The sequence below is a fragment of the Lissotriton vulgaris genome, chromosome 3_1, assembly GCF_964263255.1.
Source record: "Lissotriton vulgaris chromosome 3_1, aLisVul1.2, whole genome shotgun sequence".
In the NCBI taxonomy this organism is placed as follows: Eukaryota; Metazoa; Chordata; class Amphibia; order Caudata; family Salamandridae; genus Lissotriton; species Lissotriton vulgaris.
In genome coordinates this window covers 518,736,516-518,750,602 of record NC_141689.1, presented here as the reverse complement: position 1 = coordinate 518,750,602, position 14,087 = coordinate 518,736,516, and positions in this window count along the sequence as shown.

The following is a 14,087-nucleotide window of genomic DNA, read 5'->3' as shown; positions in this document are numbered from 1 at the left end:
CTAGATATCGGTTTGCAGAATGGGGAGGATGGGTGGGGCGGTAAGGAATCTAATACTAACTACTGTTTCTTACAGATATATCGTTACCGAAGGTAAGTAACTTGTGCATCTGAAAGAAACAGGTTAGTATGAGATTCCTTACCTTAGAATAGATACCCCATCAATACCAACCCCGGTGGTGGGTCTGCAAACCAATAATCACACCAGAAAGTCCTGGAGAACGGAACAGACGAAAAAGCCATCTCTCCGGACTTGGCTGTCCAGGCAGTAGTGTCTTGCGAACGTGTGCAGCGAGGCCCACGTAGCTGCCTGACAGATGTTCTGCAAGGGGACTCCCCGACCCAGGGCAGTAGTAGCCGCTGTGGCCCGAGTGGAATGGGCACCAGCCCCACAGGAGGCTCCTTTTTAGCCGGTGAATAACAAGCCTTGATGCACAAGACGACCAATCGGGAAATGGTCAGTTTGCACACTGCCCGTCCCTTCTTAGCGCCCACGTAACCAACAAAGAGTTGGTCAGACACCCGGAACTGGCGTGTGCTATCCAAATAGTATGAGAGCGCACATATTAGCTCCAGACGGTGGAGACTCTCTTACTCTTTCGAGGGATGCGGCAGCAGAAAGAAGGTGGGCAAGGTGATGGACTGCCCAATGTCGAAGGCTGTGACAACCTTGGGCAGGAAAGAGGGTCGCGTCCGCAACACAACTTTGTCCGGATGGACAGAAAGGAAAGGAGGTTTTGAAGAAAGGGCTTGGAGCTCACTCACTCTCCTGGCAGAGGTGATGGCAACCAGGAATGCAGTCTTAAGGTTAAGAAGACGAAGAGGACAGTTAGGAAGTGGTTCGAAGGGAGCGCACATCAGATAAGTCAGAACAAAGTTCAGGTCCCACTATTTACAACTGGGGAATTGAACAAAGAGGGCTGATTAGGTAGCCTTAAGAAAGCGGAAGTGGCAGAGAGGTAACCCTTGATAGTGCCCAGAGCAGAGCCCTGCTCGGCAATGAAAAGAAGAAAGAGTAGAACCTCAGAAAGAGGGGCAGAAAGGGGATCCACTGCCTTTGCTATACACCATGCCACAAATTTGCAGGCGTATACCGATTTTGTGGAGGGACGCCTGGCTGCCAGAATAACATCAGAGACTTCAGGAGGCAAGTCAAATGGCCTCAACTGTCGCCGCTCAATCTCCACGCATGGAGGTGGAGGCTGGAAAGGTTCGGGTGGAGGACCGTCCCCTGCTGCTGCGACAGAAGGTCCTTCTGAAGAGGCAGATAAATCGGAGGATCGACTGACATGCAGAGTAGCTCGGGATACCAGTATCTTCGTGCTGAGTCCGGAGCCACATGGATGACTTGGGCTCAGTCGCGCCTGATCTTCTTCAGCACTCTGGGCAGAAGTGGTATAGGCGGAAAGGCGTACAATAGACCGCAACTCCACTCGCGACGAAAAGCGTCTCCGAGCGAGTGCCGCCATGGAAATTCCAACGTGCAAAACTGATGACATTGCGTGTTCTATTCTGTGGCGAATAGATCTAACCAAGGCTCTCCCCACTGCTTAAAGAGAGCTTGCGCCATGTCCGAGTTCAGACGGCATTCATGATCCATCATGCACAGACGGCTGAGTTCGTCCGCCCTGGCGTTCAGGGAACCTGCCAGGTGTTGAACTACCAGGGTCACGCCCTGATGTTCCAGCCACTGCCAGAGGCGCAGAGCCTCCTGGCATTGGGTCCACGACCCCACCCCGCCCTGTTTGTTGGAGTACCACATGGCGGTGGTGTTGTCCGTGAACACCTGCACTACACTCCCCCGGACAGAGGGGAGGAATGCCTTCAGTGCAAGCCGGATCGCCCGCAGCTCCAGAAGGTTGATGTGGAGCCGGGACTCCGCCGGAGACCAGAGACCTCTGATCTCCGCCTCTCCCATGTGGCCCTCCCAGCCCTGGAGGGACGCGTCCGTCACAACTACGTCCTCCGTTGGGGTAGGGAGAGGGATCTGCCGCTGACCCAATCGCGGTCCGTGAGCCACCACTGCAACTGTCTTGCAGTGCCCTCCGAGATTAAGACATGGTAGGACAAGTTGCCCTGATGCTGGGCCCAATGAAACTTCAGGTCCCACTGCAGAGCCCACATTCGCCACCGGGCGTGATGCACCAGAAGGATGCAGGAGGCCATCAGCCCCAGGAGCCGCAGCGTCAACCTGACCGAGACTCGGGATAACGGATGAAAGATCAGAATCAGAGCCTGAATATCCCGAACCCGCTGTTCGGGAGGATAAACCCGAAACTGCGCCGAGTCGAGAACTGCTCCGATGAAGAGGAGCTTTTGAGAGGGACACAGGTGCGACTTCGGCACATTGATGGAGAACCCCAGCAGGTGCAGGAGGTCGGCTGTAGTCTGGAGGTGGCTGACGACTGTCTGGGGCAAGCCCGCCTTCAACAACCAGTCGTCGAGGTAGGGGAAGACTGAAACCCCTAACCTGTGCAGATGAGCTGCGACCACCGCCATCACTTTCGTGAACACCCGTGGGGCGCTGGTTAGGCCGAAGGGGAGTACGGTAAACTGAAAGTGCTCTTGGCCTACCGTGAACCGCAGGTAGCGCCGGTGGGCCGGCCGGACAGGGATGTGGAAATAGGCGTCCTGCAAGTCCAACGCTACCATCCAGTCTCCCGGGTCTAGGGCAGCTAAGACCTGAGCCAAAGTCAGCATCTTTAACTTCTCCTTCCGGAGGAAGCCGTTGACGTTCCACAGGTCCAAGATAGGGTGTAGGCCCCCTTTGCCCGTCTTGGGAACCAGAAAGTAGAGGGAGTAACAACCACACCCTACTTCTGGCCCAGGAACGCGCTCGATGGCCCCCTTGGCCAAGAGGGCCGTAACTTCCTCTTGCAGAAGTTGCAAGTGATCCCCCGACACGCGGTGGTACTGCGGTGGCATGGCTGGAGGGGAGGGAGTAGCCCCTTCGGACGATTTGCAGCACCCACCTGTCCAATGTGATGGAGCGCCAGTGGAGGATGTGATGGCGAACCCTGCCCTCCACTGGCATCAAATGGGCCTGAAAGCTTGGACTAGGAAGGCTTTGAGCCAGATGCTGCGGGGGTGGATGCGGACTGGCCGCGCCGTTGTCCCCTGTTACCGCCGCAACGGTAACCACGCCCGCCACCGCGCTGAATAGTAGTCTGCAGCCCGTGGCTGGCAGGATGTGTGGGGGCGCCCCTTCCGTGGCCACGAAAAGAGCACTGGGCAGAAGATTGCTAACGCGGGGCCGACAGGCCCAAGGACTTGGCCGTGGCCCTGGAGTCCTTAAAGCGTTCTACTGCACTATCTGCTTTGCCACCGAAGAGGTGGCTGCCATCAAACGGCATGTCCATAAGTGTGTTCTGGACATCGGCTGAGAAGTTGGCGGACCTCAGTCAGGCGTGGTGACGAACCGCCACAGACGTGGAAATCGCTCTCCCCAGCGAGTCCGTGGTATCCAGTCCACATCGTATGGAATACCATGCTGCGTCTCGTCCCTCCGCGAGGGCTTGAGCGAGCTTCACCCGGGCTCCCTCCAGGCACTCAGGCAGCACAGCCGCAACCGTATCCCACAGGGAGTGGGTGTAACAGCCCAAGAGGCACGCGATGTTGACCGACTGCAAACCCAAACTAAGGGAGGAGAACATCATCTTGCCGAATTGCTCATACCTCTTGGATTCCCGATCCGGAGGAGCAGTCGGGAATGCGGATTGGGAAGTAGAGGCCTGGATAACCGGGGTAGGGTCGCTCCTGGCGCCTAGCGACATTCCTATCTACAGCAGGGCCTGTAGTGGGTCTGGACCAAGCGCCCAGCAGGACGTCCGTGAGAGCCTCATTAAATGGCAGTAGAGGCTCTGGGGAGCTTACCTGTGGTTTAAGGACCTCTGTGAGGATGTTCGACCTCACCGTTGCGACGAGGAGCTCAAGAGCCAAGGCCTTGGCCGCCCTCATCAGCACCACACTATAAGTAGCCCCCTCCTCCGTAGCCACGGTAGGAGGGGAGACAAAACTAGTGGCTGGGGAGGTATCCAGGCCACTGGCCTCCCCTAGGTCCTGTGTCCATTCCTGAAATGACTGGCACTCACGTGCCAGAGGGTCCTGAGACCCCTCCCAGCCTCCCTCGTCGTCCATCTCCTGATATTCAAGGGTAAAGGATGGACCCAGATCCTCGAAGTATTCCTCTTCGGCCGGTGCCAAATGTGGCGTTAAGTGACGCCGCTCTGGCGTCGGATCCGGACCGAGGGTTGGACCAGGGACGGCGTTGTGCAAGGACGGCGCCAGGGGTGACACCCTAGCGGTCGACGCTGGCAGGGTCGTGAGGTCGACCACCGGCGACCCGGAATCGGATCCAATGGGGCCTTGCGGCGTCGGGTCCTAAGTCGCCAACGGCGCTGAGGCCGAAGCACCCCCAGTCGGGGCCGCATGGCCCGAAGGCACTGCGGAACCCGACGGAGGAGTGAGCGAACTCATGGCCATGAGGAAGTCATCGATCTCCGGCGTCGTGTTCTGCCTAGGGACCGGCAGGTATGGAGCAGGCCGCGACGCCTGCGAAGCCGCGTGGGCGCTGTCGCGCGAACATCGGGGGGAGTCAGAAGAGCAGTCACCCCTTCGACTTCTTGTGCCTGAGGACTTTGAGGCCGACGAGTGGTGTTGACTCGCCGAGCTGTGATGACTCCGGCCCCACGACTGGTCCCTCGACCTCCTTCCGGACCAGGACCTCAAACGGCGCGGGCAGACTGTCGAAGCTCGAGGTGCTTGCGGGACCGCTCCCACCTAGCCTTCGATGTCAAGGCCCGGCAGTCGGGGCACGACTTGTCATCATGGTCGGGCCCCAGGCAATGTAGGCACCGGCGATGGGGGTTGGTAACCGACATCAGTCGGTTGCAGTCGGCACAGGACTTGAACCCGGGCATCCCTACCGGCACCAATGGAGTCGGGCGACTCGATACGGATCCAAAAATGATTGAAAAAGCGTAGGCAAAAAGTGAGAAAAGGGTACCACTTTCTCCGGACCTGCGCTTGCTGGCGCGGAAAAAAGAAGAACTGATGTCAGCACGCGAGGGCAGTGTCTAAGTACTCCGGCAATGTCATCCTGGCGCCAACGAAACTGACGCGGAGCCCCAGACGACGCCTACCGACGCGCAGGGGTAGTGCTACGCAAAAAATTTCCAGTTACAGACGGACGCCTGGGGATATTCTAAGGTAAGAAATAAAATACTAACCTGTTTCTTTACCTCTGAATACGAACAATTGTTACTTACCTGTAAACAGGTGGTTCTCCAGTATTGGTGTCTTTCATAGATTCACATGCTTGAATATTCCCCGTCGTCGGAGTGGGAGTCCCACGGTAAATAAAATAGCAATAAATGCTAAATATATAATAATATATAATAAATATATATATACATAATAAGGAAAAACCCAAAAAATGCATACAATAACCATCTGGTACCTAACCAAGAGTTTCCACATAGGAATGCATGGGGAAAAAGAAGTTCCAATGCAGCCTATCCTTGTCATTATGTTAGTCCAAACTGCAGCCAATCAGGCGCCAGCAGCCCTCTAGAACCTTCTCCTCAGAGCTCAAGCCCTCAGATTTTCTACCGCACGTCGTGTGTAAGGGAGTCTCCCTGAGCTCTGCTCAGTTTTCTTTCTTCAAGTGTTCCAGTTTCTTCCAAAATGTCTTCAAGTAAGAAGTCTCTCTTCAGAGCTTGTTCCTCATGTGGAAAGCTGAGATTATTTCATGATGACCCACACAGTAAGTGTATTTACTGCCTTTATCCGGACCATGAAGTGGGTACCTGTAAACTCTGTAGAAAATTCTCAGAGAAAACTCAAAAGGACAGAGAAGGTTTTTCCTTATTATGTATATATATATTTATTATATATTATTATATATTTAGCATTTATTGCTATTTTATTTACCGTGGGACTCCCACTCCGACGACGGGGAATATTCAAGCATGTGAATCTATGAAAGACACCCCAATACTGGAGAAGAACATAAGTTACTTACCTGTAAACTGTGGTTCTCCAGTATTGGTGTCTTTCATAGATTCACATGCTTGAATATTCCCCGTCGTCGAAGTGGGAGTCCCACGGTACATAAAATAGCAGTAATATATGCATGTATATATGAGAAAAAATTATAAATAAAATATACATACATATAATGCAATAAAATTGTAAACTTAAAAAAGTACCATAGAACAGAATAGGCCCATTGAAAAGCCCAAGGGAGAATTCACTTTAGTAACTTATAGGAGTCATTATGTGTTGGTCCACTTTCCAGCCAATCAGGCTGTAGCCTCCTCTAGAACCTTCTCCTCAGAAGCCCAAGTCCTCAGATTTTCGCAGCACAAGTAAGTATAAATGCTTGAGGAGAAGAGAGCCTCTGAGGGGAGGATGGGAGGGTCGCATGTGAATCTATGAAAGACACCAATACTGGAGAACCACAGTTTACAGGTAAGTAACTTATGTTCTTCTCCAGTATTAGGGGTGTCTTTCATAGATTCACATGCTTGAATAAGAATAGAAAGCAGTAAAAACATACATTAGTCATAAAGGAAGATACAAATTAAGTTTAGGCATACCTTATCACTTAATAAGCAATAAAAACCAAAAACATGACAATACCTTTATGACTGGAGGCGGGTAGCAACAGAGGCTCACCTTTAATGGAAAAGATTCCGCAGCACCGCTTGACCCACTGCCGTATCCGCGGCATCTGTTGTTTGCAGGCAGTAATGCTTCGTGAAAGTATGGCTGCTGGACCAAGTAGCAGCTCTGCAGATTTGTCTTAGAGGTACCCCCGCAAAGAGGGCAGCAGAAGTCGACACAGCTCTCGTGGAATGAGCTCGAGCTCGAGCAGGAAGGGGCTTGCCAGCCCGCTGATGACAATAGGATATGGCAGACGATATCCATCTGGTGATAGTCTGTTTAGTAACGGGTTGTCCTTTGCATACTGGGCCATATGCAACAAACAATTGATCAGACTTTCTGAAGGCAGCTGTGCGTTGGATGTAAAATTTAAGACAGCGCTTCACATCCAGAGTGTGTAAGGAGCGCTCCGCTGCAGATTGTGGTGCAGGGAAGAAAGTCTTAAGAACAATAGGTTCATTGAGATGAAAGTCACTGGGAACCTTAGGAATGAAACTGGGATTTGTTCTCAAGGTGACAGCCTCGTTGGAAAATTGCAAAAACGGAGGCTGTATAGTAAAGGCTTGGATGTCGCTGACGCGTCTAGAAGAGGTCAGAGCAAGTAACAGAGCCACTTTCCACGTGAGGAACTTCAGATTGGAAGAATGGATGGGCTCGAATGGAGGCAAAAGCAGCTGAGACAGAACTAGGTTGAGTCGCCATGAAGGTGGAGGCCGACGGATTGGAGGAAACATCCTAAAAAGGCCTTTGAAGAACTGTCTTATGATCCTGGAAGAGTACAAAGATGTTATGCCATCATGACGGAAACGAGAGATAGCAGCCAGAAAAACCTTAAGGGTAGAGTGAGATAGTCCTGATTTTGCTAGCGACAAAAAGAATGGCAAAATTTGTTCTGGCTGAGCACACATGGGATCTAGCGATCTAGTGGAACACCAAGCGCAGAAACGCTTCCATTTCAGCTGGTAAGTTTTGACAGTAGATTGTGCTCGAGCATTTGATAGCACTGCCCTACAATCCTTGTCGATATTCATGTGTGCAAATTCATAGTACTCAGGTGCCAAGCATGAAGTTGAAGGTATGCTGGATCCGGATGGCATATCTGACCTTGATGCATCGTGAGAAGATGCGGCAGAGGATGCAACCGTATCGGCTGTGTCAGAGAGAATAGGAGGAGATCTGAGAACCAAGGGCGTCTCGGCCATTTGGGCGCGATCAGGATCATCCGACATGGGTGGAATCTCATTCTGTGTAACAGACGTGGAATGAGCGGCAGAGGAGGGAATGCATAACTGAAGGTGTTCGACCAATTTATTGAAAAGGCATTTCCACTCGACTCCTTGTATGGATGCCGGCTCGCAAACGTTAGACATTTCCTGTTGTGAAACGTTGCAAAGAGATCCAACTGCGGTCGGCCCCACTGTCTGAAGATGTAATCCAAGGTTGGTTGGTGTAGTTCCCATTCGTGGTTGTCCGAAAGGGCTCTGCTGAGTGCGTCCGCCAGCACATTGGCCACACCTGGTACATGAATAGCTTGGAGATGTATTTGACGTTGTAGAGCCCAGTCCCAAATTTCTTGTGCCAGCTGTGATAGCACGAGAGATCTTGTGCCGCCCTGTTTGTTGATGTAGTGCATGCTGGTGGTATTGTCCGTCTTCACCAATAATGTCTGTCCCTGCACTACTCTTTGAAAGGACTTCAAGGCCAAGAAAATCGCCAATAGTTCTAAGCGATTTATGTGCCAAGTGCGCTGAGACGCTGTCCACTTGCCCCTCACTGACATTCCGTCGAGATGAGCACCCCAACCCTCTAGGGAGGCGTCTGTCGTCAGTGTCAGTGTTGGTTGTTCGTCCTTGAATGAACGACCTGTTGCTATATTTGGAGGATGGGCCCACCACTCCAAGGCTCTTAGCATGCGAGACGTGAGATGGATCTTGTCCTCGAATGACCCTGATACCTGCTTCCACTGGCTGTCGAGTTCTTCCTGAAGGACTCTCATGTGCAGTCTGCAGTTGGGAATCAGTTGAATGCACGAAGAAGCCATGCCGAGGAATGACTTGTACATTCGAACAGAAACGTACTTTCTTGACTGCAGGAATTGTGCCTTCTGCAACATTCTGCTCTGACGTTCCTGTGAAACGAACACTTGCCCTAGCCGAGAATCGAGCGAGGCTCCTAGAAAATCTCGCTGTTGAGAAGGGTGAAAGTGTGACTTCAGGCAATTGATGGAGAAACCTAAAGTTTCGAACAGGGATATGCAGACCTGTGTGTGTTCTTGTGTCAGTTGAAAAGTCCTGGCTTTTATGAGGCAATCGTCCAGATATGGATAAAACTGGATGTTCTGTAAACGCAGGTAAGCTGCCACCGGGGCTAGGATTTTGGTAAACACCCTCGGTGCCGATCGAAGGCCGAATGGAAGGACCTTGAATTGGTAATGAAATTGGCCGACTGTAAAACGAAGGTATTTCCTGTGCCTGGTGTGAATTGGCACATGGAAATATGCATCTTGAAGGTCTATTGTCGAAAAGAACTCTCCTGGAATGAGGAAATTCAAGATTTGAAGCAGGGTGAGCATCTGAAAAGTCTTGGACGCGATGAACTTGTTTAGAGCCCTCAGATCCAAGATGGGGCGCCACTCTCCTGATTTTTTCTTCACTAGAAAGAAACGGGAATAGAATCCCTTGCCGCGTTGATCTAGCGGTACCAATTCTATGGCTCCTTTCCTGATCAGAAGCTGCACCTGGGCCAACAGTTCCCTGAAGTGGGGAGAAGGTGGGCCCGAAGGCGGGCGAGCGGGGGGAAATTTCGTAAATTCCAGGGTGTGTCCTTTTGAAACTACATCCAAGACCCATCGGTCGTTGGTGATGTTCGACCAATTGGAGAAGAATTTCGAGATTCGACCTCCAAGATGCACAATCCTCTCACTGTTTTTTGCTGGTGTTCGCACCACCTTTGTAGTTGGACTTCCGCTGGTAAGGCCTGGAGGTGGATGAACGATTTTGGGACTGATAGGATCCTCTTTGTCTGTTGTCGTAGGTGTATCCTCTATATTGACCCGTGCCTCAAAAAGTAGAGGTTCCTCCTCCTCTACCACGAGCCCCACGAAATGGCCTCTTTCTGTATTGCAGAGTCGTTAAGGACTTCGCAGTGTCCGTGTCCTTTTTGATGAGTTCCAAGGCATCATCAACGTGCTTACCAAACAGAGACTCGCCATCGTAGGGCAAATCGAGCACTCTGGATTGAACTTCCGGTCGGAAGGTTGTAGACTTCAGCCAGCCTTGGCGACGCAAAACTGCAGCACCCGCCAATTGACGGAATCCAGTAGAGGCTATATCGACGGCACAGTCGATAATTTCCGCCGACATCTTTTCTCCCTCGAGAATGATGGACTGTGCTTCTTCCCGGATGGAGTCAGGCATTTGTGGAAGTAGACCAGCGATCTCGGACCACATTTGACGGTCGTATCGACCCAGAATGGCTAAGGCGTTGGAAGCTCTTACCGTTGTCGCAGCCATTGTGGTAAATTTTTTACCAATGGAGTCCAATTTACGGCCATCCTGATCCGGGGGGGAAGTTAAAGGAACGGCAGGATTTCGAGACCTTTTTTGTGCAGCCTGAGTGATCACTGAGTCTGCTTTAGGCTGTGAAACTAAGCAGGCCGGGGAAGTAGGCGGTGCTTTATATTTTTTGTCCAGCCTAGGAAGAACGGCTGGAATGGAGTTAGGACGTTCCATCAACTTCAGACCCTCTTCCCATATGTGGTCAATAATAGGAATGGTATGAGTTTGGCGTTGAGGCAAGTCCTTAAAGTCATACAGAAAACATTCTGCTTGCTGCGTTTCTAACGTTAGGTGAAACCTTTTTGCTGCACGGACCATAAGGCTGTGGAAACTTGCGATATCCACTGGTGGCGAAGTTCTCGGTGATGTTGGTGGAGTAGAGGGTGTCTGTGCCCTATAATTGTCCCAATCCTGCATTTCCTCATCATCAGTGTCATTATCTCCAGTGTTTTGTGGAGTTTGACCCTCATTATCCGTATCAGGAGCAGCACCTAAAGGAGACGTAGGTGCAACAGTCGCTTGAACTCGAGGCCTAGGCGTTGGAGACTGTGGTGGAAGCACTGGAGACTGAGGGCGTGGAGCTGGAGCCTGGGACCGCTGCACTTGGGGTGCTGGGGAAGGCGGTAACGATGGTGGAAATCTACGATTGTAGTCATCCAGCATATGTTGTAGGTTTTTCACCATAGACATAGGAAGTTGTGTAAAGCGTTCGTAATTAGTTTGTTGTGTGCTATCCAATGGAAAAAGGACGTTCCCATCTTCGACGGTATGATCCGCATACTCATCCTCATCGCTATAGTCCTGACACTTAATGTGTAACTCCGATGGACTGGTTGCTGGTTGGTAAAGTTGATCAACCTCTGAATCATTTCCAGATTCCTCTGCTCCAGATTGAAATAATTTCTCCGGAGGTTGCGATCCACTCCTAATAGGACTTAACTGTATTAGCGGTACAGACTTGAGGGACGAAGTAGAAACCACTTTGAAGGTGGTAGCAGATTGTAGGGGTTGCTGTGTCGTCGACGAGCCCGTCGACGAGAGTGGCATAGCTTTAACACCCTCTAGTTGTTTTTTCGTTGGCGCCGCTGCATCCGGCGCAGGAAATTTAATTTTGGTAGATGACGATTTTTTGGCCGTCGACGAGGCCGTCGACGAGGCCATCGACGGAGCCGTCGACGAGGCCGTCGACGAGATCGCTGTCTTCACCGTCGACGAGGGGGTCGTCGGCGGAGCAGTCGTCGACGGAGGGATCATCTGCGTCGATGGTATCGTCGACGGGGCTGTCGTCGACGAGGATCCGGTCGTCGACGATGAAGTCTTGGTCTTCGTCGACGGGAGAGCCGTCGACGAAGGGTGCGTCGACGGTGGTTTCTTCGTCGACGGTTTGATTGACGAGATCATAATAATGGATGAGATGGGTCTCACCTCCTGGCTGCTCGTCGACGAGATGATCATCGTCGTGGCAGAACTCGTCGACATGGAAGAAGTAGTCGTCGACGTGGAAAAGGCCAAAACAGACTTCGTAGACGCCGAAGACGTCGGCGGACGCGTCGACGAGCCCGTCGACGAGCCAATGCCCGTTTTAGAAACGGAGGGCATGGTCTTGGGACGAGACGCCAGAGAACCAGGTCCCGTAGGCGCGCCCTGAAGCAAGTCTTGTGAGGAGACATCCTTGGAAGATCCCAGTTTTTTACTCTTCTTTAGAAAAGGAGAGGGGATTTCAGTCTCAGACCCACGCTTCTGAGAGGTTTTAGAGAAACCAGATGACATACTCTCAGCATCGGACACGGCGTTGTCAGATGACTTCAACTTCTGTAGCCACAGAAGGAGACGAGCCTCTCTGTCCCTCAAGGTCTTAGGAGGAAATTTGCGACAGAGTTTGCAGGTGGAGACAACATGGTCCGGATATAAACAGTAAAAACACTTACTGTGTGGATCCTCATGAAAAAGGCGAAGTTTCCCACAGGATGGACAAGCCTTGAACAGAGTTTTCTTTGAAGAAGACATTTTGAAGAAAAATATGAAGAAATATGAAGAAACTTGAAGAAACTGAGCAGAGCTCAGGGAGACTCCCTTCACACGACGTGCGGTAGAAAATCTGAGGACTTGGGCTTCTGAGGAGAAGGTTCTAGAGGAGGCTACAGCCTGATTGGCTGGAAAGTGGACCAACACATAATGACTCCTATAAGTTACTAAAGTGAATTCTCCCTTGGGCTTTTCAATGGGCCTATTCTGTTCTATGGTACTTTTTTAAGTTTACAATTTTATTGCATTATATGTATGTATATTTTATTTATAATTTTTTCTCATATATACATGCATATATTACTGCTATTTTATGTACCGTGGGACTCCCACTTCGACGACGGGGAATATTCAAGCATGTGAATCTATGAAAGACACCCCTAATACTGGAGAACCTCTGATACCCTCTGCTCCCTTCTTCCTGAAGACTTGTCCTCCACTCGCCCAAACCCTCAAATGTTCCAGCTGGTGTACTTACAGTATGATGTGTTTTTACCATTTGCACACGCCTGCGTTTTACCACGAGAGGAAGATGTTTTTTTAAGAGCCATCTCCACTGGGCGAACTGCATAGACTGATAGTGTACACTGACTTCGGCAGCCCCGTGTTACCACGGTACATTACAAAGCATGTTTCTGTCCATGACACACAGGGATCACGTCCTTAAACATCATAGGGTGTAAACTTGTGTTGCCGGATTATTAACAGGATAATGTGCTGCATGGCTAAACCCTTAAAAGGTCCCCAAAGCGAGCCCTATTGGCTATGCCAATGCTTGATATACATTGGATAAAGCCTAGATCCCTCCCAGGATTGCGGAACCTCTGCAGACAGGAAGCAGCCCACATACAGGGGAGTGAGCAAATCAACCCAGATGTCAATATCTGCCTTACACAGGGCACCTAGTAGATCATTGGGGCAGAGTGCCTCAGCCCTCAGATTTAATGGCCTTATGAATAGATGGCCAACTGACAGCCTCAGACCAGTGCTTGCCATTATTCCCCAAGTACCGCCACAAGTTTACACCTTTATGACTGGCCCTGGAGCCTGCGTCTGTGCATAACATCTGGATGTGTTTCACAGCTGGTACATCATTCCCTCTGACAACATACTTGTTAATGTGTTAATATATAACCAGAATTTATTGGTATGTGCTAGAAGGGAGTATACATGTAACCATTCAGATTCCACATACTTAGCTTTTGTGTTACACAACGGAGTGCAAAGGGATTATCTCATTTTGCTCAAGTGCTGATGCGTGGCCACATTTCTTTTATTCTTACGGTATCTTTTGGAAACAGCATTTAAAGCGTTTTGCGCTACTTTAATTCAGAGGTATATCATAGCACATTATCAGCTCTGGGGACCCTAAAGGCAGATGGGGCATGGTGTCTATGCCCCCCTTAGGTAGTGGAAATCCGAAACTACAATTAAGGCCCAGTCATTTTGCATATTACCAGAGCTGGCATGCAGATGTTTCCATCCCTCTTTCCAAGTGATGAAGCGGTCCAAGTGTGCCTCTACAGCACTTTGTTTCTACTCCTGCAGAGCAATCAAGTATGTTTAATTGGTTGCATATAAGGAGCTCCAGGTCAAACTGTATTACTGCTAGATAGTGGTCGCTTTCTGTGAGTTCCACGGCCATGTAAGCTTTACTTGAGGTAACTAACAGGGTGCTTGCAAAGGAACAGTCCAGTGGTGATTTCCCTGAACGAATGTATGCATATACGGTCAGTTTAGTTGCTAGTATGGTGCATTTATAGAGAGTTCATTTGTGCATTTGAAGCAACGCTACCTTTTCCCCCGAAGAACGGGAGCTGTTCTTGAGATACGCATCCCT